The 27764-nt window shown below is 37.6% G+C and overlaps 1 long non-coding RNA gene across 1 annotated transcript; it reads right to left on the reverse strand.

Annotated features, from left to right (window-relative positions):
• Window positions 1–3680: 3680 nt before the first annotated feature.
• On the reverse strand, window positions 3681–26805 carry LOC129059104 (uncharacterized). The gene is made up of 3 exons (XR_008524803.2): window positions 26540–26805; window positions 25862–26097; window positions 3681–3913 (listed from the first exon to the last, which is right to left on the reverse strand). It is a non-coding gene; the product is annotated as an uncharacterized LOC129059104 (long non-coding RNA).
• Window positions 26806–27764: the final 959 nt, after the last annotated feature.

The following is a 27764-nucleotide window of genomic DNA, read 5'->3' on the forward strand; positions in this document are numbered from 1 at the left end:
ATCTGGAAGAGATTCTAGAGTGGATTATATAAAATTGTTCTTCTGACAATCACGGAGGCATTTAAAAAATGATTTCATTTATTGAATGCTTATTATGTGCCAGGCATGATAAAAACCACCTTCAAATATTCTCTCATATGCATCTCTGTAAAGTTCTGTGAGGTAGGCACAGGAAACTGAGGCTCAGGAAAACTAAGTAAGTTGCATAAGAACAGACAGAAAATGACACAACAGAAGCTCAAACTCAGTTCTCTCTGACTCCAAAATCTATGCTCTGTACCATGATTAAGCTGTCTTTGGCATGGCTTCTCCATAATCTCTGTGCCTGCGGAAACTCTAAACTTGCCCTAACACACCACCTAGTCACCTCAGGCCTTTCCTGCTTTCCCTCAGCTCAGAGCCAGGATTCTTTTCTTTTCAGAGAACCTACTCTCTTATAAGTGAGAAAGGAGAGCCTTATTTTTTCTTAGTGTTTATGCACCAATATCTGTGCAGGCAGAATAAGACAAGTGACTAGTTGTGACACAATAGATTTTTCTTTGGCGCTTTAGCTGGATTAACATGGTATTCTAAATTCCTGCTTCCCTGCAGGAGCCCAGTAGCTTTACACAAGCCACTGAGGTGTATGTAGGGCATTCTCCTTCACTGTGGACTGACTCGCAAGGATCTCTCCAACAGGCACTTGCCTCTCTTTCTCCCCTCCTCCCTTTGTTCCTTTGCCCACTATGCAAGCAATTAGTACAATTGAATCCTTAATAAGCCAATTTAGTCCAGCCCACATAGCTATTTTGCTCCTAATAAATCAATTAATTCAGCTCACATTGAGGGGACTGTCATGTTTACAATATCACAGTCAGCATCTATATATTTGTGCAAGAAATAAGATGGTAAGGAGTATTTTTAGAATAAAATTTCATTTTTCTCTTTGTGGTGGAGGGGCTGTGTGTTGTGCTGCTGATGCTTCTGCTGCTAGGGCTTCCTTGTCTTAACCAGAGGCTTGAGAAAATGACTTAGCAGACGTTTATGAGACGTGTTTCATGGAGTTGGAGTGAACATGCAAAAAAGTCCATAGAGCTTTGTTTATATTGGGTGCCAGAGATTTGAACAAGGATGGAACAACCCTTTTGTGGTAGCAGCTCTCAGTGCTTTCTCCACAATCCTACAGGGCTAGGTGGATCCCATTAAAGGTCCTAATAGCTAAAACTTATCTTCAAATTACCTTTAGTTGGTAGGAATTATGACTACATACTCAGTCTTTTGATTTCTCCATCCATGTTAGCAAGGTGAAGTTTCATCTTACTAAGTTAAGATTTGAAACCTTGGTGCCAAATATTCCCTTAGCACTACCCTATAATGAAGAAGGTTTAGGAGTCACAGATACAAAGTGGATTTAAAGAGTTTCCTTGATAAGTAGCACTAATGGATCAATAGTGGGGTGTGGTTGCTCACACAGCCCAGCGGTCAAATACCTAGAGTGAAAGGCTGATGGCAATACATTTCTCTGCATTTTCTAGATAATTAGGCTTGGTACAGGGAGCCCAGAGACTCCTATTTTAAGGAAAATAATGTTAAACCTTAGTGTATTCTGGGGAGAGTATCAAAATGGTGGATGAAGCCAGGTGAAGTGGCTCATGCCTATAATCCCAGTGCTTTGGGAGGCCAAGGTGGAAGGGTTGCTTGAGGCCATGAGTTCGAGATGATCTGGGCAACAAAGTGAGGCCCCCTTCTCTGCAAACTTTTTAAAAAAATTTAGCCAGGAGGCCGGGCACCGTGGCTCACGCCTGTAATCCCAGCACTTTGGGAGGCCAAGGCAGGTGGATCACGAAGTCAAGAGATTGAGACTATCCTGGCCAACATGGTGAAACCCCATCTCTAGTAAAAATACAAAAATTAGCTGGGTGCGGTGGTGTGCACCTGTAGTCCTAGCTACTCTGGAGGCTGAGGCAGGAGAATGGCTTGAACCCAGGAGGCAGAGGTTGCAGTGAGCCAAGTTCGTGCCACTGCACTCCAGCCTGGTGACAAAGCGAGACTCTGTCTCAAGTAAAAAAAAAAAAAAAAAAAATAGCCAGGCATGATGGCATGCTCCTGTAGTCTCCTAGCTACTCAGAAGCCTGAGGCTGGAGGACTGCATGAGCCCAGGACTTCAAGGTTACAGTGAGCTATGATCCTGCTACTGGCACTCCGGCCTGGGAAACAGAGTCAGACCCTGTCTTAGAAAAAAAAAAAAAAAAGTGAGTAGATTAGAAATTCTACCAAATGAGTAGTAGTGGAAGGATAGTGACTTATTTGTTTAGAAAGAGGAAGGTTTGTTTGGGGCAGAGAGTCCTTGCCCTGGGAAAGGTGAAGCAATATTGAATGACTTCAAGTATTTCAGCCCTTTCATGTGGAAGAGGGATCAAACTCATTCAGTGTGACCCTAGAGATAAAACTAGGGTCAATGAGTGTAAACAAGAGAGAGCCAGATTTTAGTGAAGTATAATGATATGCTTTCTAATAGCTCCAGCTGTGCAGACATAGGAGACGCTAAGTTCTCCATCTCTAGAGATGAGTAAGCAGAGACTGAGTGTCCAGGCTGCAGGAATATTATAGGGTTAGGTTTGGTGGGAAGGAGTGGGAAACTACTCATATTTAGTTTCTTTCTATGAAAGAAGGGTCACAATTCTATAGTTTATCTCCTCACTAGAAATATAAGCCATAGTTGTTTGAATTCCCTGAAAAACAGCTTGAGCTTAATAAAAAAGAATGAGAAATCCAAGGGCTGCCACAGTGGCAAGCCCAGGCTTTGATTGCTGCTGCAGGAACCTGCCCTCCATGCTGATCTCTGCACTGCGGCTGTCAATTTCCCATCACTTGGCGAAAGTCTAAAAACCAGGGCCTGGTATAGCATGGCATGGTACCAAATATTGGACTACTCTTTGTCTCTTGAAGAGTCGTTTTCCCAGATACTGCTCAGAAAATTTGCATTCAGGCTGCCAAACTGGGTAAAGCAATAGCCTTGGGTAAGTCTGGGTCACTTGTTAGAAAAGACATTCATGTGGGAGTACCATGGAATAGCTGTTTTTTCATAATCTCTTCAACTAATTCAAAAGTTAGAGTAAGGCTCTATTACTAGGTAGAACAAAGCACGTGGTACAAATTTATGAAAGACACACCTAACATTACACATCCAGAATGAGAAGCTTTTTCCGTTTTGAGAATTCTAATGATTTTATTTTGCCTTCCTTTAGTTTTGAACCACTATCCCTGGCTAAAAGGTGAATTAAATTGCCCCAGTGTTCAGCTCTTTGTTCACACAAATAAATGAAATCTCTTTGTGAATTCTATTGTTAACATAAAAACCTAATTTTGAATTCTTAGTTACATTTAACATCTTACCACAGATAACATCACAACTATTAATTAGTCGTATTCGTTTTATATTTCAATTGAAATAAAGATAAAAAATTGCAGATTACGAAAAGGAATTTGTAATCTTGGAAATGTTAAGAAGGTTTTCCCTGGAAGCTAAGTTTAATAAAGATCTGTGGCCTTTTGCATTGTAAGTAGAATTACATGATTGCAACCGAAATCCTATTCTTTTGTTTTTTCAGATTGAGAAAATTTTTGCCTCTTTGAAATAGGTTGTATTATTTACCTGTGCCAAGTTATGCTGCAGTAATGAATGACTCCAAAACATCTGTCACTTAAAACAACAAATGTTTATTGCTTATCCCCATTACCCATTCCCTGTGGGGTAGCCCATCTGGAAGATCTCTGCTCCAGCTCCTACTTATTCAGTGATGCAGGTGGATGGAGGAACGGCAATATGGGACCACAGCACTCATGACAAAGCATTGTCACTTCCATTCATATTCCATTGTCACCAAGTCATTGGTGTGAGGTCGGTCAGTCAGTGGGGTAGGAAGGTAGAGGGCTAGAAGCATCAAAGGGAGACTTAAAATGTGCCAAAACCCATTGTGATCAAATACATCCTGGAAACATTTTGCTTCATCTGCTTTGCTCTTTCTCAACTACTTGACTGATTTGATCAATTGCGTGATTTTCCCAAGCCACCAATATTTCATCATTTGTTACTGTGTCCTCAGCCTTTGGTAACCTCAGATTATTGGCCTGCCAAATGACGGTTTAATAAGCTTTCACTGTGAATAACTAGGGAATGTGGTACTGTGCAAGGTTTTCTCTTTTCCCTAAAGTACAAAAACACAGTACTACACAAAGCCCCTACATGTATTTTTCTTATTAATACTTCATAGTAAATGGATATTAATTCAGGTTACTATAAATTACAGTGAAGCATCTAAACTACTATGGAATTACACCTTGTAGTCACGTGAATACCTGGAGGGTTGCTGGAAAGTAATGTGATTATCACAGGCAACACCAGAGGAAATAATGTAATTTGTTGCCTACTATAAAATGCTATCCCATTTTTCTAAGAACCTTGGCAGGTTGAAAGAAGTTCTTTTAAAGTTAGTTTATTTGATTAAAAAAATTATCTCACTATTTCCCCCTTTCTTTCCTCACCCTTAAGACCTTTAACAAGCAGGTGTAAAACTCAGCAAGTAAGCTTGTTGAGGATTTTCTTGAAGAGAAAGCTTTTAGAATTAGCTAGGATAGCTATATTCCAGATAGCATTTATAAGATTCCTGTCCAAGAATTTGTGATTGCTTACTTTGAAGTGATTCAGTTTGAAATTTAAATTAAGATAGATAGAGAGACAGATAAATGAAAAGAGAGCAGAAGGGAGGGAGGGATGAAGGAAGAAAAAGAGAAGGAAAGGGAGAGTGGGATCGAGAGGGTGAGACCATGTGATCAGAGAGCTACAAGATTATCTTTCCTGGTAACATAGATTTATCAAAGCACAGAAGATTATAGGAGTGCCAGGTGCTGTATGAAACGGATTATTTTCTTCCATTAGAAAGTAACACCAGTTGACAGATTTTACTTAAGTAAAAAATTAAGTAGCTCTTACTTAATTTCTCACTATAATCCCTGAAGTGGGAATGGTCTGTTCTCTTCTTTGGCCATCCCACTAACCTGAAAACATTGGAATGGTATATAAGTAGTTATGTGGGTTGCTGAGGGCTGTAATGTTGGTGGTTGCTAGTTTGTTCTCTGGGTTCTTATTCTTTGCCTGAATGCCTAGAATAGAATCTTAGCTCCCTTTGAAACAATTTGTCCCTCAGGAGCCATAGCATTCATATAGTATCTCCTTTTTCAAATTTCAAGGCACCACTGTGCATTTTCTACCACCTAGCTGTTTGCATATAATATTCACCCAAAAATGCTCTTTTGAATTAAAAGATAATAAAACAAAAATTAGGGAAATGGCTCAATGTGAAAAAGCAAGCCAGTACATTCATGGTCTCACCACTGAATTACAATTTCACAATTTTAAATGCAAATTGTGATTTCTTTCCATATCCAATCACTAAAATACCCTCAGGAGTTAAGAGAACAGAGAAAATACATATATATATCATCATTACTGTCTTTTAGTTTCTTACCTGAAAATTCAGGTGCCTCCTTGGAACTTCCATATTGCTGAAACGTTTCACATATTCAGCCTCCTAACTGTTAATAATTCTATTATCAGCTGCATGCCAGTAATTTAATTCAAGACACACACTGAAGGGAGAGTAGATGGAACTTGCTGGCAGATTTGTACACAGAATGTTAGAGAAAGCGAAGAGTCAAGGATGGCTCCAAGGTTGCCTGGCATATGGGTGAACAGTGGTATCTTTACTTAAATGGGGACATTGTGGAGAAGCTGGGTGTGGGGTGAAGGAATATCAATAATTCTTTTTTGGACATGTTAAGTTTGAGATGTTGAATGGGCAACTGGACATGCAAGTCAGAAACTCAAAGAAGAGGCTGGGGTTAGAGCTCCACCAGAATAAAGATGTTACTCACTGGGATGAGACTGGATGGCTTTACATAGGAGAGGGTGTAGAATTGAAGAAAGGAAGTCTTTGGACCAAAGGAATGAACAATCAACAAAAGAGACGGGAAAGGAGAATTTTGGTAGATAGGGAAGAATGGCTTGAAAAAAGAAGGAGACAATGTAAATATGTCTTCCAAGAAGTTTTGTCAAAAGTGGACCAGTGAAATGGGAGAAGCCAGAAGGAAAACCTGGTGTTATGGGAGAGGCTATTTTTTAAGATGAGAGATATTATATAATGTTTACATGCTGATGAAATCATCCAATAGAAGAAACTAAAAATAAGGAGAAATCAGGATTGAATGTGGGAGCAAAGATTTTCATATTTAAGAGGGGATGGAGATCCAATGACAAGTGAAAGGATTGGTCTTAATAGAAGAGACACTTCACCCATTGTTATAGGAAGAAGACAGAGTATGTGGTGAGAGATGCTGGGGGAATGGGGAAGATGAGGATGTAGACTTCTGGTTGCTTTTAGTTTCTAAGTAAACGATTAAACATGTTTTATCAGCTGAGACTAGACTGAAGATTGGGGAGTCGGGGAAAGAGCAAATGGTTGAAATAGTTGTGGGAGGTGAACTGACTTCCCACAAGAAGTCAGTTAAAATAAGACTTCTGGGACAGGCGCGGTAGCTCATGCCTGTAATCCCAGCACTTTAGGAGGCCAAGGTGGGTGGATCACTTGAGGTCAGGAGTTCGAGACCAGCCTGGCCAACATGGTGAAACCCTGTCTCTACTAAAAATACAAAAATTAGCCGGGCATGGTGGCACATGCCTGTAGTCTCAGATAGTTGGGAGGCTGAGGCAGGAGAATGGCTCGAACCCAGCAGGCGAAGATTGCAGTAAGCCGAGATCACGCTGTTGCACTCCAGCCTGGGTGACAGAACAAGACTCTGTCTCAGAAAAAAAAAAAAAAAAAAGAAAAAAAACTTCTGGACAGGATGGCCCACTTGAGATTGTGGTCATAAATTTAAAGTGAGACAAGTCAACATGGTTTTGGATTTGTTCTTGTAGCTGCTTTCTGCTGTGGGGATGTGTTTTTAACTGTGGTTGGCGTTTTGTTATGTGTAATGATAGATGCAAAGACTGGTAAAGTTGCTGAGGGGATTTTCAAATGAATGATTATGGTGAAAAACTATGGAACTGAAGCTTGGGGAGAAGGGATAGAGGTCATGAATGGTATGGTCAACAAGCATTTCCAAAAATTCTCTCCAAACTTGATTCTTGTGTTTTGTTCTCTCCTCAATGATGGATTACCCCGTCTTTCTCCTTCTCCTTTCCTTCCTTCCTTCTTTCCTTCCTTCCTTCCTCTCTTTTTCTTTTCTCTTCTCTTCTCTCCTTCCTTTCTTTCTCTTTCTTTCTTTCTTTCTTTCTTTCTTTCTTTCTTTCTTTCTTTCTTTCTTTCTTTTTCTTCTTTCTTTCTTTCTTTCTTTTCTTTCCTTTCTTTCTTTCTTTCTTTCTTTCTTTCTTTCTTTCTTTCTTTCTTTCTTTCTTTCTCTCTTTCTTTCTTTCTCCTCCTTCTTCTTCTTCTCCTTCTCACTTGAACTTCCCATGTTTATGTTCTTTGGTCTCTTACAAGGATTTTGCAAGAGGTTTCAAACAGATACTCTCCTCCAGCCTTTTGCCTTATTGATTTGTGATCCACACTGTTACCAGAATGATTTTTAAGATTTAATCACACTACCCCTCTATTTAAAAACTTTAATTGTCTCCAAATATCCTGGAGAACAAAGTCCAAAACCATTAAATGACAAAATAATAATGATAATGAGGCCCAGAGTGCCAAACTCTGCTAAGCATAATTAATCCTCAAACATCCTGAGGAATAAATTACTAATTAGTTAATATTATTCTATAGAGACTCTATGTGGTAGATGAAGATATGAAAGAACAAAAATATTAAGTAACTTGAAAAATGTACTACTTGGAAGTACACAATCCAGGGTCTGGACTCTGGTCTGTCTGATTCAGAGCTTGCTCTTATGACCATAAGGCAACATTGTTTGAGTATAAGGCTTGCCATGACCTCACACTTGCTTGCCATTTAAGGCTTCTCTCCTGTCACACCTTTTTCTTGTTCCCTTAGACTGATCTTGTATAAAATCTTGTTTCATAACCCCATGCCTGTACTTATGCATACACCTGGGCTTGAAATGCTTTTCCTGCATATCCCTGTTTCTCTTCAACTCTGTATGCCACCCACCTAACATCCATTCGTTGCTTGGACAACTGTCATGTATCATTTTCAAACTTACCTCTTTTTGCATGCCTCTGGGCAGAATTAATCTTTTTTTCCAACTCCCATTCAATCTTCTATTATTATACCACACTGTTTTGTTATACCTCTTCATTTATCTGTTGATGTATCTATTACAGACTGAATTGTGTTCTCTCCCAAATTTATATGTTGGAGTTCTGACCCCTAGTACCTCAGAATGTGACTGATACAGTTTGGATATTTGTTCCTGCCCAAATATCATGTTGAAATTTAATCTCCAGTATTAGAGGTGGGGCCTGGTGTGAGGTGATTGGATCATGGGGGCAAATTTCTTAGGAATGTGTTAGCACCATCCCCTTGGTGCTGTCTTCATGTTAGTGAGTGGCTTCTAGCATGATCTGGCTGTTTAAAAGTCTGCTCTCTCTCTCTTATTCCTCCTCTGGCCATGTGAAAATTCTGTTCTTTCTTTGCCTTCTGCCATGATTAAAGATTCCTGAGGCCTCCCCAGAAGCCAAGCAGATGCCAGCACTGTGCTTCTTGTACAGCCTGCAGAATCTTGAGACAATTAAACCTCTTTTCTTTATAAATTACACAGCCTCAGGTATTTATTTATAGCAATGCAAGAACTGCCTAATACAGAAAATTGATACTGAGGAGTGGGACATTTCAGTATAAAGATACCCAAAAATGTGGAAGCAGCTTTGGAACTGAGTAATAGGCGGAGGTTAGAAGAGTTTGGATGGCTTGATGGAAGATGTGTAACTTCCTAGAGACTGATTAAATTGTTGTGACTAAAATGCTGATAGTGATATGGGCAGTGAAGTCCAGGCTAATGAAGTCTCAGATGGAAATGAGGAACTTATTGGGAACTAAAGCAAAGGTTACCTATGTTTGCGAAGGCATAAGCCTTAGCAAAGAACTTGGCTACATTCTGTTCATGCCCCAGGGATCTGTGGAAGTTTGAACTTGAAAGTGATGACTTGGGGTATTTGGCAGAAGAAATTCCTAAGCAGCAAAGCATTCAGGATGTAATCTGACTGCTTCTAAAAACCTATGCACAGATGTAGAAGCAAAGAAATGACTTGAAGTTAGAAATTATATTTAAACAGGAAGCAGAGTGTTAAAGTTTGGAAAATTTGCAGCTTAGCCATGTGGCAAGGAAAGAAGAAGCATTTTTAGGAGAAGAATTTATGCAGGCTTGCAGGAACCACTTCTAGAGAGATTTGGATAACCAAAAAAGAGCCAAGTGTGAATAGCCAAGACAATGGGAAAAAGGCCTCAAAGGCATTTCACGGACCTTTGCTGCCCTGAACAGTCTCAGGACACTGCTTCCAACATCCTGGTTGCTCCAGCTCCAGCCTCAGCTCAAAGAAGCCCAGTTACAGCTTGGTCCACAGCTCCAGAGGGTGCAAGCTGTAAGACTTGGTGGCTTCCATGTGGTGTTAAGCCTGAGAGTGCACATACTACAAGAGTTGAGGCTTGGCAGTCTCCATGTAGATTTCAGAAGATATATGAAAAAGCCTGCGTATCCAGGCAGAAGGCTGCTGCAGGGGCAGAGTTCCCACAGACAACCTTTACTAGGGCAATCTTTTTAGATTACTAAGTCTCAGGTATTTCTTTAATAGAAATGCAACAGCCTAATACAGTGACTGTATTTGAAGATAAAGATTTTAAAGAGATAATCAAAATAAAATGAGGTGTATAATCTAATCTAACTGGTATCCTTATAAGAAGAGGAAATGTGAACACACAGAGACATTGAGACATTAGAAAAGTGGTCATATGCAGAGAAAAGACCACGTGACAACACAGCAAGAGGCTGGACATCTGCAAACCAGGGAGAGAGATCTCAGAAGAAACCTCCAGAACTATGAGAAAATAAATTTCTCTTGTTTAAACAACTTAATATGTGCTATTTTGTTATGAAAATCCTGGGAAACTAATACAGTCTCTATCTTTACTACTAGCCTTCAGTATAAGATCTAATACTTTTTTTTTGAGACGGAGTCTTGCTCTGTAGCCAGGCTGGAGTGCAATGGCACAATTTCGGCTCACTGCAACCTCCGCCTCCTGGATTCAAGCGATTCTCCTGCTTCAGCTTCCCGAGTAGCTGGGACTACAGGCGCACACCACCATGCCCAGCTAATTTATTGTATTTTAGTAGAGACGGGGTTTTACCATGTTGGCCAGGATGGTCTCGATCTCCTGACCTCGTGATCCACCTGCCTTGGCGTCCCAAAGTGCTGGGATTACAGACATGAGCCACCACGCCTGGCCTAGCATAAGAACTAATCTTATTTTCCTCTTTAGACCTTAGGACTCTTATTCAGCAGCCGCCCTCCAACCTCCATACAATTTTTTCATCTGACTAATGTTACAAATATCTAGGATTCTTTACCAGAACAATGAAAGAACAGGTGAGAATAAATGTTTGCACACAAGGATAAATTATGTTTCTCCCCAATGTGGATTGGACTACATTTAAAATTCCAAGGTCAAAAGTTAGTTACTTTGTATCATTTATTTATTTTCACCATCCAAATCTCTTTCTTCACATGTTTTTGGGGATAATTGTTGGGTGGTAAGAAATTTGGCAGTGCTTGTAGCAAATAAGTAGAACTCTAGTGACTTAATTGGCAAAAAATATAAACTGATGTCCAAACTTCTTGACTGAGGGCTTCAAAGTTATCACGTTTGAACATGCTCCTTTCAGAGTGACACTGACAAAGGCATCATTATACTTTCAATTTAGGTGTAATCGGAAGTTGAGCTCCTTCCTCAGGTTTCTGAGTGTGGCCAGGACTGGCGCTCTCTTTTCCCTCTCAAATTCCTCCTTTTCTTAAGGAAAATAAATGTGTTTACATGGGCAGACACTTTCAAGTTTTCTCAGTTCTAGTTAAAACATTTCAATTTAATGTTGCCATACTTTAGCAAACAGCAACATAGCTAGGCAGGATGTGATGAATGAAGCCACCTAAATATTTTCTGTCAAATACCTTTACAGCATCATGTGCATTAAAGGGATCCCGTGCCTTGCAAACAGAACTGTAATTTCAATTGACGTATATTTTGTGGTTAAGAACGTGACTTCTGACCAGCCTGAACGACATAGCGAGATCCTATCTCTACAAAAATTAAAAAAAAAAATTAGCCAGCGTGGGGTTGCATGCCTGTAGTCCCAGCTACTCGAGGGGCTGAGGCGGAAGGATTGCTTGAGCCTGGAAGTTCGTGGCTGAAGTAAGCTGTGATTGCACCACGGCACCCCAGCCTAGGTAACAGAGGGAGACCCTGCCTCTAAAAAATGAAAATGACAAATAAATAAACAACAAATGAAAACAAAAGAAAATGACCTCTTACCAAATGATTATTTCAGCTTCTAGAATAGCCCCAGTTCCTGGCTAGTGAGGAAAACAATAATCTCACTTTTGCACTTTGTAGGCTGACACATCTTACTAAACCCTGAGGACCTTTAACAGACTTGAATTGGATTTGAACCACTTTCGTCATTACATGGTGAGAGGTTACCATTTGCCATAACTTTATTTTTCCTTAATTTTTTATCTAAAGTCACAGGACTGTTTCTTCACCAGGAAATTTCTGAGGGGTTTGATAAGTGTAGAATGACCTGAAATAGCTCAATAAACATACTTTTTGTAATGACTAAAGGAGATTTTGACTCCCTGCCCCCCAAGATATTGAGTTAGGGCTAGAAAGAAGAGTATGCTGATGCAAGAAAACCTTTTCTGTCCCAATAAGCCATTAGTCTGCACTTCCAAGCCTCCCAGGGCAGCCAAGCACTAACAAGCAATGACAACCTTAAGACCCTCTTGCCTCCCCATTTATTTTCAGCAAATCCTTCTACATGCACTGCCTTTTATTTTCTGGTCTTCTATTAAAGAATTCTATACAAATCTTTATACTGCATTGTTATTTCCAACTGTAAAAAATGTTTATTAGAGAGTCACAATTCCATATGCATCAGAGTCTAATTCCCCATATTCCCAATTCCACTCTAGACACTTCCTTTCTCTTGGATTTGTGGGCTTTACTTCTCTCGACTCCTTCTCCTCCCTTTCTTTCTGCCACCTCTTCCCTGTTCCCTATCCAGTGGGAGAATAACAGGGATCCTACGAGAGAAGGACTCATAAGGCCAGGAGACAGAGCAAGTCCAATGATAGAAAGTTGTGTGGTATCATGGCTCCTCCATGTTTCGGTCTTCAAATAACCTCAAAGCCATTATTCTGATTTAGAATATATTATATTTAGAATTAGTTTTATTTCTGGAAACTATGCAAACCAGACATTCCATTTTTATGGCAATATTCTAGCCTTCTTTTTTATGTTTATACAGAATCTTGGTAAATTTTGCCAAAGTGTCCCTAGAGCCCCTTTATCTCTTAAAGGGCGCCAAAGAGAAGGAAGCAGAGATTTGATTTGTTACCTATTTACTTGTTACCCAAGAGGCAGATCTAGGACCACAGTGAGAATATTATTGAAAAGATTTGACTTAATTTGAATCCAGGGAGGGGAAGGCCCAAGGATAAGCTATGGACTGTCAATATATTTCACTTGTGACATACCATTTTTTTAACGTGTCCTTTTCTGAAAGTTCTCAGCTCTTCCTAAAATAAGTCAATTTTGTAAGAACAAGATGGGTTTCTCAGATTTTTGATAGTTTCTACTCTACGGTGAAAACTGAGTAACATATGAACAATTCCATCTTTTCAACTATTTGATAGTCAATGCAAGCCCCAAAATATTCAGAAAAGAGGAAGGGCACACCCAACAAAAGAAACACTTCTTCCCTGCTAAGATCAGAATTGGCTGGAGAGTGAAACCACAATGATTGCTGTTACAATGCCATATGGATTCAAGTCTGGTCTATATTATAAATGCTGAGGGAGTCTTAACCTCCTCCTAAGCCCCTCAGCCTTCTGTCCTTGACTGGAAGCCAGGGTTTTGCTGTACATTTTGAAGCATCGTCCAAGTATTCTCCTGCTCTCTTGCCTGTAAAGAACAGAGGCTGTCTTGGATAATGTGTCCATGAAAGAGTCCACCCTCACACACCGTACAGTCCAAGAAAGAGATGTCACTATGTATATCCACAGCTCTTACAAAACCACACAGTCATGCTGTATGCAACACTCTTCTGCAGGACAAAAGGTGCTGGAACTTTCCATGTGGGAAGACATGGTCCTGCTATTGTAGAGATGGCTCAGGGGGATAAGGGAGGTACCGGAGGTGAGGATATGAGGCTATGAGAAAATACCTCCAAAGAGAGAGGCCAGAACTGAGATGTGTGACGCTTTGGCCCCATTTTATGCACAGCTGTGTTATAAATGTGATGAACTAGCGTTTCCTGGATCATGTTCAGCCTGGGCCACAGGACAGCAAAGGTGGGAAAAAAAACAATATTACCTTAGGCCTGCCCTCCCCAAGGATGTGTATATCTAAGGGCTGAAAATTGCTGAGAGCTGTCTTCACAGCTGCAAGGGCTTAGAATTCTATGAATATAATATGTATTTTGTAACTCCAAGTTCCTAGTTGTCCATCATTTAGGAGGAGAGGATCTCTCTGAGTCCCTATCTGTCTGTCTGTCTCTGTCTCTCACATCTATTTTAGGACTTGTTAGAGAAGAAAGTCCTTAAGCCAGTTTAAATGTCCTCTTGAGATCATGAGGGTAGGAAGGTGGTGGTGATTTTTGGTGGTGACTTTGTCATAGGCCATTCATCCGTTCACTCCAACAATCATCAAATAATTGGCCTTATATTTGGGTGAATCTCTGAGTAAACTGCAGTCAAACAGTTCTCGCATTGCAAGAGGTTCTATGGGCATTCCTGCTTCACTGGAGAACTATGTTTGAAATTAACAAAATATACAGGCATCTTCTAAAATATCTGCCTGCCCTGTATCCCCAATATTAATTCTCTCTCTGTATCTATATGCCTTCCTTGTTAGATCATAACTCTACAGAAATTATTTTATTTTTCATCTCAGAAGACATGATTATATTATAGGAATGGAGGCCAAATTACTAGTGGGGAAACTGAGTACTACCAAAAAGGAGTTAACTCTTACAGCCTGGCCACAGGGCAGGGGTGGGAAATGCAGAGACAGACTAAGGTTTACACATCTCACTTGGCTGCTATCCTCCTGAAAAAAACAGTACATCCTCTATTGATTTCCATGTCTCAGTGAACCAGATATAATTATAAATATGAGGGTGGGAAACACACTAAGGAAATTTAATTTTGAGAAGAAACAGACAACTAGTTCTGTCAGATGAAAGTCTTCCCATGTGAAGACTAAGCAGGCAGGAGTAGCAGCTGATGAGCAAACTTCCCTTATATTTTGTAGGCTGCATACAAGCACATTCTCTAGGTAAAATTAGGTTTAATGTTTACATCAGTTGGTGCCTGTTTGAGCTTTAGTGTTGAGCCTAAGTGAAAAGGCTCACTCTAGGGATTTATATAAAAATGTTCCAGTCAAGTATGATGAACTAACTTCCTCATGTTCAGAAAAAGAGTGAATTGGCTTAGAAATTACACTCTAGCCAGAAACCAATATCCTTAAATAAGCCTTTGGTCATACTGTTTACATTCATTAAAAAACCCCAGTATTACTGGGGACTAAACCTAATATACTAGATATGATAAAAAGAAATCACAGAAAATTTTTGGCAACCTCAGCTGAAGAAGCAAAGATATGAATAACTTTCCAAATTCTTGAGATTGAAAGGACATCAGTTTCATCATTCATGGGCCATTCCTTTGGAGAAGGGAACCCTGAAGAGAGCCAGACAAGTTGCTGGCCACAGAAGATCCCTGGAAGCTAATGCTCTAAGAAAGCTTGCTCATAGAACATCAGTTTCACTCTGTCATAGAATCCCAGACTATGACACCAGCTACTTTTCTTAAGTCATGTAGAAAACCACACCCAGTTGCATCTATATTCTAGAATAAGCAAATTAAAATTCTCCCTTCCAGCTAATAAAACTCCAGTGGGGACTTAATCTTTTTAATGTTCATTACAGAATGCATAAAATGGGAACAAAACTTTGTAGGAGACTGATAGAGTCTCAAAATGAGGGCCTCTCCATTGTTTCAGAACCTAGAAGGGCTCATAGTAATGCTCTTGAAATGAAAGTGAAATTCTAATGGAAATTTTCTAGTAGCAATAAGATAAATTGAATGTGTTCTCTGTACTTTTATTCTCTTTCTTTTGGGGCTGAAGCCATTTGACAAAGAATGTGTGTGTGTGTGTGTGTGTGTGTGTGTGTGTCTGTGTGTGTTTACAGCAAACTTTTAAAAAATTAATTCTAAAAATTTGGGGAAGAAATAGAAGTAGTTAAAAAGTGGCAGGAAAACAATAGAGTGAACTGTGGGATAGAGTTTGTGCCAATGTCAGCATACACATTTTTGTATGTGATAATTTGAAAAACAGTTTACAGTTCTTCAACCTAACAACTGAGACCCCACACACTGCAAAATAATCATGCTACTGAAGCAAACAAACAAAAACTGCTACTGAAAAATAATCACCTTTTACAAAACAGTGGCCCAATATTAACAGAAACTGAGGTCAATTTAAGCACACAATATTTTCACAGCCCCTTCAAAACCAAGCAAACTTATCTTTTTTAAATAGTAAAGTTGGAAGTGAACCTCATTTGAACTATTGCCCCCCACATCAACAATTCAATTTCCAAAAGCTAATGAGACATGAGTTCCTTTTTTTTTCTTCCACTGCTTTCTCATCCTCCAAGTTGTCTTTTATTCTACAAGCACTGTGACTGTTCATTTTCTTTACTCTCCAGTTAAAAAAATTGGTTTTCTCAAATGATTTTACATAAAAAGGGCAGTGGAAACTCATGTCTCTTGAACTTGGCTCATCTTAATTATTTTTAGTCCTACCGGGCTTCTTTAAGTCTATAAGAGTCAATAGATTTCCAAATTTTTTTTTTCAAACTCCATCATCTGTTTTACTCCTTAATTCCAGGCACTTTGAAAACTCTAACTTTGATACTAGTTGCTTTTTTTTTTTTTTGGCTGAACTTTTCTCCCATTATCATGCATTCCTATTTCATTTCCATTGTTCCTCTCATGGCCTAGTCTTTTTCTACTTCTCTCTTTCCTCTTTTATCTTTCTTTTTCGGTCTACACAGCTGGGATCCATTCTAAGCATTTCCAAAATCACTTTTACCCATAATTCTTTTCACAGATTGTTAGCCTGTTGGAGAGGTGAGAATAGCCTTTGAGGTATAATCAAGATTTCATAAACAGTAAGGAACAGTTTGTCAGTCTTTCTTGATGAGTGGGCTAATGACTCTTTTTAAGGCTGAATTAAATACTGCAATTGTTAATTAACTCTCTTGATAAGAAATAACTCAAAGCAAAGCATGACTAAATAAAGCTTCAGTATGCCCACTCTTGACAATACAGTATTCATCTCAAGGTTTTTGCCCTCGTTGTCAAACCTCTTATAAGAACTGAATTTGTTAAAATTTCAAACTTTATAAAACAGTTTCCTTTCTCAGGATGTAGGACTTACTGGTGACTAAAGTGGAAAAATGTTAAGAAACCGAGGAAGGACATTTTCATATCAGGAGATTCTAATAGGGAGAATGATTTTTCTCTTAGTCTGTGACTCACACCAATGCCAAGCTTCTGTAAAAATGGGAAGTATATTTCTTAGTCTTAATTTTGTAGCATGAGTTTATGAAATACATAATGCAGGAATACTAAAGATGTCTAATTTTTTCTCTAATTCCAAGAGAAAGAAGAAAGCACAAGGATACAACATCTAGATATGAAGTGGAGCCACCTAAAGTGGAAGGAGCTAGTGTCCTTAAAGAATATTTAACTGTTAGTCTCTCCCTACCCTGCGAGCTCACTGAGAGAAGGGCCTGTAATTTATCCATTTTTATGTTTGGCATACCTGGCATGGAGCCTAGGACGTTGTAAGTGTTTAGTACATATTTGTTGAATAAATGAGGATGACTGCAAATATTAAACATCTTAAATGAGCACAATCTGAAGTGGATATGTTGGAAAGATATTTCTTTTTTGGATTATAAGCTTTATAAGAGCAAAAACTATGACTTATTTAAGTTATATTCCAAAATACCAATTTTGACTTTGTATACCGTGGGTGTTTGGGACATACATTATTTAAAATTAATTGTCATAGAGGATTCATTCAATATCAACTTCCATCTTTTCCTGATGGATGTGTTGAAAGCCTCTCTTTGTGTGTTTCTCAGTAAGTTCCCTAAGGAAAATTGGGTTAGTGTCAGACCTTCTAAGTCACATTTAAACAATCATAGAATCTTAAGACTCTTGTCACTGACAAGTGCTGCAGACTAGCAGAAGTAAAGTTAAGATGATACTCTGGCCTTCTAATTTGAGGACAGATCTTTATGATCCAAACCAACCCTGTGTTAATGACTCAGAATCTGTTCTGGGTTTCTAAAGATTTCATAGCATGTATACATTTGAAGTTCACTATAAACCCACACATATTTTCCCGAGGGATTAACCTTCATTGAAAAGCAAAAACACTCTAAACTTTTTAATATAATTGAAGTCATTGAAGTCATTAAGGTTAATTTTTAACAATTATAGGATTTCCAGGAAGTCTTTTGAGATGTAGTTTGCCAAGAGCAAACAAATTTAAACACCCAAAGACTCATTTTTTTTAGTTCAAAACTACAGACCCCATTAGGGTGGGTCAGCTTCTAAATTTGGCAAAACTCCATTTCATAGTTCTCCAGAAATGAGTATCAATCACCCCAAACAAGCAGCCAGCTACTAATCAGCAACCACATAAATGAGTCTCATTAAAAATACTTTAAGCTATTTCATGTGTCAAGTTAGAAAAAGCTGGGGAAAAGCTTTTCCCCTTTTGATTAAGCATCACAAATGAGCATTTCATTTAAGCAAATGCTTTCTGCAACCTAATTTGGAGAATGCACAGGAGAGCAAAGTTTTTACTGAGAACATGGGAGGAAACATGGAAAGAAACATGAATATACTTATGGATGTGCTACCCTAGGATAAGTGAGTATCTATCACAACTAAAATGACAGTTAATATTTACAAAAGGCATATATATATATATATATTTTGACCAAACATTAATCCTTAAAGAGGAAAAGAAAAACATGCATCATTTAACAGGCTCAAGAAAACACCATTTAATCAAAAGTGGTGCTAAACCAAGCATTCCTACATAGGGACTCCCCCCATCCTCAAGAGATCTGTAGATAGAAAATCTAGGGGGTTTGCAGATTTAGATGGGAAAAAGGTACATTTTATTTTTACTAACCTATAACTTAAATTTAGACATTTCCTACCATTACGAATGCAGACAACCCAATACATTCGTATTAGTAGTATCAATGACTTTGTCTCCAATAGAAATAAGATATTTACATAACACACTGTATTTATTATAGATACTTACAAATTTTATTCTCATTCCTATTTTAATATTGTGGTAGTCATTAGACCAACTGTTAGATTTTGCTTGTTATTTAATATTTAAATAAGAAATATTACCATAAATGTTTTCTTAATTTTTTGACACCATTTCAATATACTGGTTTCCTTTATATTTTAAGCATTAAAAACATTATTCCAAGCCAGTATTCTTTAGCTTCACCCATATGCAAAAGGTAAGAATTTTAACTGTAAGAGTTTGAAAAAGAGTCATCAACATATTTTGGTCATATTTGGGATGAGTGTTTAATTCAACAGACACTTTGGCGCATTCTCTACTCTCTTTATGAAATTATGTACTACAATGGGAGCTTAATGGCCATACACTGATAAATAATAGTTCCTTGTAAGCTAACTTGCTGATGAACATTAGCTGGATATATTATCTAAGCAATATATACTTTGCATATTTTGGAATAGAGAATATTCTTATGGACTTTTACTCATTAGCTTCGTACTAGCTATTCCTCAAACTTGACAAATTTTTGCATTTATTGGGGCAATTTATTCAGCTAGTTCTTCAAAACGCAGGATTTAGGGAAATGAGGATAAATCACTTCTTGATTTTATGGTAAATGAAAGAGGCCCAATTACTTCATTTTTACGTATTTTTTACATTTTACTGCTATAGTCTGTATTCTTAAATAGTGACTACACTTTACATATTGACATTAATATATTATGAATTCTATACTACTTTATTTATTCATCTATTCTGCCATTCTTTGAGGCCCATGGCATAAAGTTGTGTTAAGCATTGGTTCTTTGCTTATCCTATCATTTTGTGGAGTCCATTTCCTGTGGCCTTTTCAACATGCAATAAATTATGTCAGTGCTTTCAATGTTAGGAATTACTAAAATATACTTTTAAAAGCTATTACATTTTGGAATTTTTAGAAATAGAATAACAAGACACCTGGGACATTTTACATGGATTGATGAAGTGAGGTTTGCCTTAATGGAGAAGCAATCTCTGCATATGTGTGTATGTGTGTTTACTACATCTTCTTAATCTCATTCATCCTAAACCATTTTCAACACTTTGCTCCCCATTCCCCATCTTCCAACACCTTTTACTAAATATTTTGAGAGGCAGTGGTAAGAGGGAGATGAAAAATGAAGAAGCAAATAAAAAAGGGGTAGTAGAGTCATTTAAAAAATATATATATTCATAAAGAAGAAAAGTACTCCCTAAAATTAAAGCACCATTTTCCATTAGTAGGCTACTTTTCCAGCACTGAAGGAAAAAAACCTTCTTTCCTCCTTTCCTTTCTTCCTTTCCTTTTCCTTCGCTTCTCCCATCCTTCCTTCTTTCCTTCCTTCCTTCCTTTCCTTTTCCTCCTCCTCCTTATTCTTCATTTTCATCTTCTTCTTCTCCTTCTTTTCTTTCTTTCTTTCTTCTTTTTCCTTTCCTTTCTTCCTTTTTCTTTTCCTTTCCTTTTCCTTCCCTTCTCCCTTCCTTCCTTCTTTCCTTCCTTCCTTTCCTTTTCCTCCTCCTTATATTTCATTTTCATCTTCTTCTCCTTTTCTTTCTTTCTTTCTTTGTTCTTTCTTTCTCTTTCTTTTTCTCCCTTCCTTCCTTCCTTTCCTCTTCCTCCTCCTCCTCTTCCTTCTCTTCCTCCTTATTCTTTGTTTTTATTTTCTTCTTCTCTTTCTTTCTTTTCTTTCTTTCTTTCTTTCTTTGTTTCTTTCTTTCTTTCTTTCGTTCTTTTTCTCTATTTCTCCCTCCCTTCCTTCCTTCTTTCCTCTTCCTCCTCCTCCTCTTCCTCCTCCTCCTCTTCCTCCTCCTCCTCTTCCTCCTCCTCCTCTTTCTTCATCTTCATTTTCTTCTTCTTTCTTTCTTTCCTTTTTTTCTATTTCTTCTTTCCTTCATTCATTTGTTCTTTTTGTTCTTTCTTTCTGTCTTTCTTTTTCTCTTTTTCCTTCCATTATATTTCTTCTTTCTGTCTTTCATTATATTCCAGGCACTGTTTTAAGTGCTGGGGATGAACAAAATTAATGAGAGAGAGAAAGAAACTTGCTCTCAAGTAGCCTACATTCTGGTTGCAAGGATAGCCAACACACAAAGTAATTTAAAATAAAGGATAAAGTTAAGCATAAAGTAGGAATACCAAGTGTGAAGGACTTTTAACATCAGTGATGGTTCTTTTTTTAAAAAGCCACTTTTTTGAAGCATAATTGACAATGAATGCTGTACATATTTAATGTATACAACTTGATGAATTTGGAGATAAATATACACTTGTGAAACTATCACCATCAATCAATGCAATAAACATGTCCATCACCTCCCAAAGTTTCCTCCTGCCCTCTTAATTAATTAATGTGTGTGTTTGCAAATAAGACCATCAGGGAGGCCAATATAGCCTCCCTGAAGAATCAGAAAGGTAATGGAGTGAAGGAAAAATCACATAAGATGTTAGGACTATGACTTTTACTGTGACACGAGGAATGACTGGACAGTTTTGAACAGAAGGGTGACACGATTTAACTTACGTGTAAACACTACTGATGATTGTGATGAGAGTAGACTGCAGGGTGTGTGGTTGGTGGGAGGAAGGGTGGAAGCATGGAGATCAGTTGGGGGCAATCTGTGAATGCCCATGAGAGGTGGTTGTGGCTTAGAACAAATGGTAGCAGTTGTGAATAGAAGTGGGTGAGTTGTTGATATATTCTAAGGTAAGCCAATGGGACTTGCTGCCAATTTGGTTTAGGTTATAAGAAAAAGAAAGTATTTAAAGATTATTAAGACGTTTGAGGCAGAACAACTCGAAAATTGAAGTTGCCATGAACTCAGGTGGGAAAGCATGTTTTGGGGGTCGGTGTCTGGACATATTTAACATATTCAGTTTGAGCTGCTTCTTACACATCCAAGTGAAGAATTCAAGTCAGGAGCTGGATATAGGAATTTAAATTTCGGGGAAGGGTCATGCTGGTAATATGAATTTGGGAATCATCAGCATATAGATGATCGCTAAAGACCTGGGTCTGGGTGAGAGTAGGGGATGGATGTAAATAGGAAAGACCATAAAAGACAAGAGGCTCAAGTTCAAGGTCCCATAAGATATGGGAGAGATAAGGAAGGACTAGCAAGAACCCTGAGAAAATCCAGGAAGGTAGGAAAAATGCCTGGCAATGATTCCTCCTTGTGCTTTTCCATCCCCTGATATGGAGGGGCTGTACATGTTAGCAGTGACAGTCTAGTCCTGGAAAATACAGTGGGGATGATGTTGTTTAGTTCGAATGTGTTTAAAGATGCTGAGAAGTATACCATATGCAGTCCACTGATATTTTTCTTTGATTTGAATTAAGACTTCCTGGCTACAGAACACTAAAAATATATCATGCTGAAAAATGGACACACGGAACACTGTGTGTGTGTGTTTTTCACAGCTTTCTGTGACATTTTAACTAAGTATGGAGGATATTGTTCTGCTTTTCGTTACACTTGGTATGGCTAATGCTGAATGAGTGGGGGTTACAGTCATACCATGTGACAGATTGCGGTGTCACAGGCACACTGCAGGGATGAGCAGAAGGAAATGTGGCTATGAGAGATCAACTATTGATTCAGCTGCACATAGCGTGGTAGAGTGGAAATGTAAATTAAGAAAGTTACTCATCAAAATAAAGCTTCCCTTCAGGTTGTTTCTTTTTCACCATTACCTCAAAGTATGCATATTTTCTCAGTTCAAGCTATCTCCACCACTATTGGAACAATCAGTTATATTTGCAAAAAATGCCCTTTTTGTGTTATTTTGTGGAAAATAGAATTCAACAAAGGTTAATTTTAGTTTGGGAAAAAAACAATTTTCTCGGGAAATCAAATAATGATAGCTGTGAATGGAAAGGAAGTCTAAGGGAAAGAAATCAAGAGCATAGATTGCTTATGTAAAACTGGATTTAAACTTTGGAAGCCAGATCCATTTGACTGGGGGAAAACACTCAACATCATTGTAAGATGATAGCCTAGATGTGGCCTTTGGTGGGGTTTGCCTTGCTTGTGCCTTGGGAGGTATTGAGTTCTTTTCTCTGAGGAATAGCACCTTCCCCTGAGACAGATCGAGAAAGGCAAAAAAAAAAAAAAAAGCCAAACATCAAATGTCTCAGTTCTTCCAATGGTATGTATCACTACTCCTTTTCACATTTTAAAATGTTATTTTTATTTATCTACTTTTTAATTTAGAGACGAGGTCTCACTCTGTTGCCTGGGCTGGAGTATAGTGGCATCATCATTGTTCACTACAGCTCATGTGGGGTTCACATGATCCTCCTGCCTCAGCCTCCTGAGTAGCTGGGACTATAGACAGATAGTCTACAAATCACTGTGCCTGGCTTATTTAAATAAAAATGTAGAGACGGGTCTTGCTGTGCTGTCCAGCCTGGTCTTGAAGTCCTGGCTTTAAGCAATCCTCCTGCCTCAGCCTCCCAAAGTGCTGGGATTACAGGCATGACCCACTACACCTAGCCTTATATGAGTAGTTTTAAGAAGAAAAAAAATATGTTTTGATAGAAGAAGTGCAAATTTTTAATTAAAATGAGTTTACGGAGATTTTGTGAAGTTACTTGCTCTTGCTTTCTCTAGCCCCCACTCTGTACTTGGCAGCCTGCAGACACCAACCAAGGGAGCAAGTGACTTCATTTAGAGGCAGAGGGAAGTGCCTCTGTCTCTGTCATTCTCTCCCTCTTACTGTCTCTTTCTCTGTCTGTCTGTCCATGTGGCTGTTGCTGTGTCTCTCCGACTCTGTTCTGTCTTTCTCCCACAATCTGTTCTCATCTTTCCCCTGCAGTTATATTATCAACTTTAGAATCAACTGATTTTTTTTTCTAGATGAGCTTTTGGATAGAAATGTATAATACGAAACAAGTTATATTACTTGTGTCTCAGGTGGGGTAAAAATACATTTCTTAGGCCTCATTTCATATTCATTCAAGGGAAAAAAATCCCATCTAACTGATTTCTGTTTTGTGCAGTAAACACTTGTTCTAGCAAGTATGCACAGGATGATGTTTGAATTCTAAGGTTTAGGTATACCGATCTGTGAGATAAAGGATAATAACAAGAACCTCTAAACCTACATTTTCAAAATTCACTTAAACAAGTTTGTGACGAGCATTTTTCATCTTATTCTTAGATATTGCTCTTGATAAATATTAAATAAAATAAGAAAAATTGAGCTAGACTCCTTATAGCCTCCCCTCCTATGGAAATACCATGCCATAAAAGAAAGTCAAGTTTTTTAGCTTCATCTGCATTCTTTCAAGCGAAAACAAAGAATTAATAGCAAATTAAAGGAATTAGCAGGGACATCAGACTAACTGCATGGAACCTCTTTTCCTTTCTTTTTTTTTGTTTCCTTTTTGTTTTTTAAAGTATTTATTTAATCCTTTGAACTCCATGATAAAATTAGGTCAATGACAGGTGATAGAGTTTAATGATGTGGTCAAAACATCCTAAGGAAATAAAAAGTCAAAAATAATTCAACTTGTGTTCAAGATTTATAGCTACTGACTTTGTGGCACTGAAGAAAAACCATTAAGCATTTACTGCATCTCTTTTTCTTCCTGGAGGAAAATAAAGTATTTATCTCTGTGTACCATGATTAGAGAATTGTCACCTTTCAAAAACAATGTCTTGTGTCCCCAGAGCAGGAACATAGCAAGAAAATCACAGAGCAGTTTCTTCTGAACTTTTTGGGAATCATGTAATCATGCCTTTACTGAGGTATTTCCTGTAAATATGCAGAAGTGCACATTTATTGAATGCCAATAGGTGCCAGACACTGAACTGCACACTTGCCTTACTTTCAGCATTTCAATAACGTCATGATATGTTTCATTACTGTCATTTTCCAGACAAGCACAAGTTTCAGAAAATTTAAATGATTTCTTGGATGTTACAGTTTGAAAAGCTGTAGAGCCAGGATTAGAACCTAGACCCATTCAACCATGATAAATTATTTAATGTCTAAAATTACTTATATAAATTGATGTGTGTGTGTGTGTGTGTGTGTGTGTATGTGTGTGTAGGCAACCAATGAACCAATGCAAGCCAACCAAAGGGGAGGAAGAGAGCATTGTTCTTTAGTCCTAGTGAATGGAAGTGATATTACACTTTCTGAGTTGTGTCCTCAATGAAAAATGAGAAAAAAATCTTTTTCTTCTCTCATTGTCCAAACCTATGGACTGGAATGCAGCTATGCTGTTGAGTAATCTTCTACTATGCATATAAGGGCAATTATTTAGGGATAGGAGAGGAACAAAATTAAAATATTTCAAGCTCTTAAAGCTTTTAAGCCATCTTCAGAGGCCTGGAGTCTTATTCAAAATATTCCTGAAAATTTAGTTTGGATTTTCATTATATCAGACTAGAGCATATTCTACCTAATATAGAGTTGAAGACAGATTAAACATTATTTATCTAAACTACAGTTAAAGGGCTAGAAAAATAATAGAGTAAAACTGAAAAAGTGGGAAAAAGGTACTCATCTATAAATGAAAACCTAAACAAATCTATAGCAATTAAAGATATTTAATCATTAGAGAAAAAAACCTACATACAAGAAAAGCAACAGGTCTATAGGTTTTAACTGTTGTGTTTAGAAAGTTATCAAGAAATAGATAACACTTTTCTTATAACACTTCCCCAGGGTTTGGAAAAAATGTTAAAGTTTCTCCACTAATTTTATGAAACTAATATGAGATTGCTAATGATGCTGCAAATATAATAGAACCAGGAAAATTATTGGGCCTTATCATTTATGAAATAGATGCCAAAATAACACAAAGATAGTAAACTGATTCATACTGTGTGTGCATGTGTGTGTATGCAAGATAAAACAATTTCATAACTAAATATGGTTTATTCTGAGAGTAGTAAGAGGATATAAATTTAGAAAACACATTAATGTAATACACCAAATTGACAATGTGAAAAACATTTTCTCAATGAATGCAGCAGCCATTTAATAAAATCCAAAAATCAACATATGAAAGAAACAATGAACAAAAGTAGTAATAGAAAGTCAATTTCCTAACCTAATTATTACTAAAAGGCAAGCAAATACAGTGATGGCAAACCATTAGAAACATTTCCTACCTTAGTTTTTCCCCCACGTATCTGCCTTGAAGTGTAAGTTTAGTCAAATGAATACAAGTACAAGTTCTATGTTGCAGCTTCCAGGAGCCTTCCATAATACATACCTGGCCCATGATCTTGTTCTTTCTTCTTGTATTCTTCTTTCTCCTTGTTGCTGCTGATGTGGAGGATGCCATAAACCAAGGGATGCCAGGGTGGAAGAGGAATGAGTGTTTAACAACATATGGCACCATATCAGCCCCAAACTGATGGCTTCCACTCCTCTTGAAATGTAAGTAAGAGAGAAACTTCCACTTCGTTTAAGCTGCTGTTACCATGATTGCTTCTTCTCGACACTGTACTAGAAAGTGTTAGCAAATGTAATGAGAGAAGAAAAAGAAATGAGATAGAAACTATCAATAAATAAATTGATTTTTAAGAATTATATGACTATATATCTAGAAAATCACAGAGATTTAAATTACAAATCAACTAGCTACAATTTCACATCCATATAATTTTCAGAAATTAAAAGAGCTGCTAATACCAAGTGTTCATAAAGCAATGGATAAATACAACCCCTTTTATGTTCTTGGTGGAAGTATAACATTTTTAAAAACTATTATAGGACAATGTGTAGTTAGAATTCTTTTGACTATAGGCAACAAGAACCTTATATAAAACTGACTTAATTACCATGGAAATCTACTGTCACCCTTAAAATCAGGCTTATAATGAGCAGGGGCTCTAAAAGTCTTCCAGAATCCAGTCCTTTCTAATTCTCATTCTGCCATTCTTAATACCTCAGCTTAGATCACAGACTGGCCTCCTTCTTGATGTCAGCAACATGGATCTTATCCAGACAGACAATATCCAGAAGAATATAAAATCCCTATCTTCCTGCAACACAGGAGTACAGAAACCATTTCCAGACCTATCTTTGGTGAGCATTGGTTATATGCCTATTCCCAAATCAATTATCTGCAAAGAGAATAGATTAGCATATTAATGGGAACAAGATTTTTAACAGGTAAAATTTAGAGACTAATTCATTAAAAGTAAAAGGATAAAATCATGTATTATAGAATTACCAAAAAATAATATATAATAATACCAATAAGAGCATTAGGTAACATTTACTGAGGTATTACTATATGCCAGGCACTTTCCTAAGCACTTGCCCAATAGGTATTCATTTTTCCATGCAAAGCCCAGTGGGGCTTAGACATTTCAAATGAGACAGCAATTTCATACTATTTCAAATGCATAAGACTGACAAAAATTGAAATGTCTAGTAATAACCAGTGTTGGTAAATATATGTGTATGAATATATACACACATACATATGATTATATGCACATATGAAATAACAGCCTCATATACTACTTATAAAAGTTTGATGTTTCAGATGAAAAATATTCAAACATGAGGAAGTTGATTTACTCGCCCAAAGTCACAAAACTAGTGAATGACAGAAACAGGATTTGACCCAGATAGTCTATAAGTAGTTAAAATAAATAACTAGATTTATATGTATCAATGCAGGAAATATGAAAAATATAATCTTGAGGAGATGGTAGCCCTTCACCTGAAAAGGAAATGTATAAAATGAGCATGTTTGTCAAGGGGGAGAGGATTGTTATGAGTTCATTTGGGGGTAGGTTTTATTAAGGATATAGAACATTGGGGGCAATGCCCCACATTCAAATATGCAACTATCCAGGAGGCAACCAGATATAAAGATTCTAAAAAAGGTGTTTGTATCTGGAAAGTTGAGTATTATAATGCAGTGGTTGAAATTGAGCAAGTAGATTTAAAGTGAACGAGCAAGTAGATTTAAAGTGAACGAGCAAGTAGATTTAAAGTGAAAAGAGAGAAGTAGGAAAGAAACAGCATTGACATTCCGGGAGAAGTAAGACAGAAAAAGGGCCTATGACAGAATACGAAAGTGGTTACAGAAGAGATTGGTATCCCAGATAATAACTAAGGGGTGAGATTTACAAATATTATGGCTAATAATGTCAAAT

The sequence above is a fragment of the Pongo abelii genome, chromosome 3 (genome assembly GCF_028885655.2).
Source record: "Pongo abelii isolate AG06213 chromosome 3, NHGRI_mPonAbe1-v2.0_pri, whole genome shotgun sequence".
NCBI lineage: Eukaryota > Metazoa > Chordata > Mammalia > Primates > Hominidae > Pongo > Pongo abelii.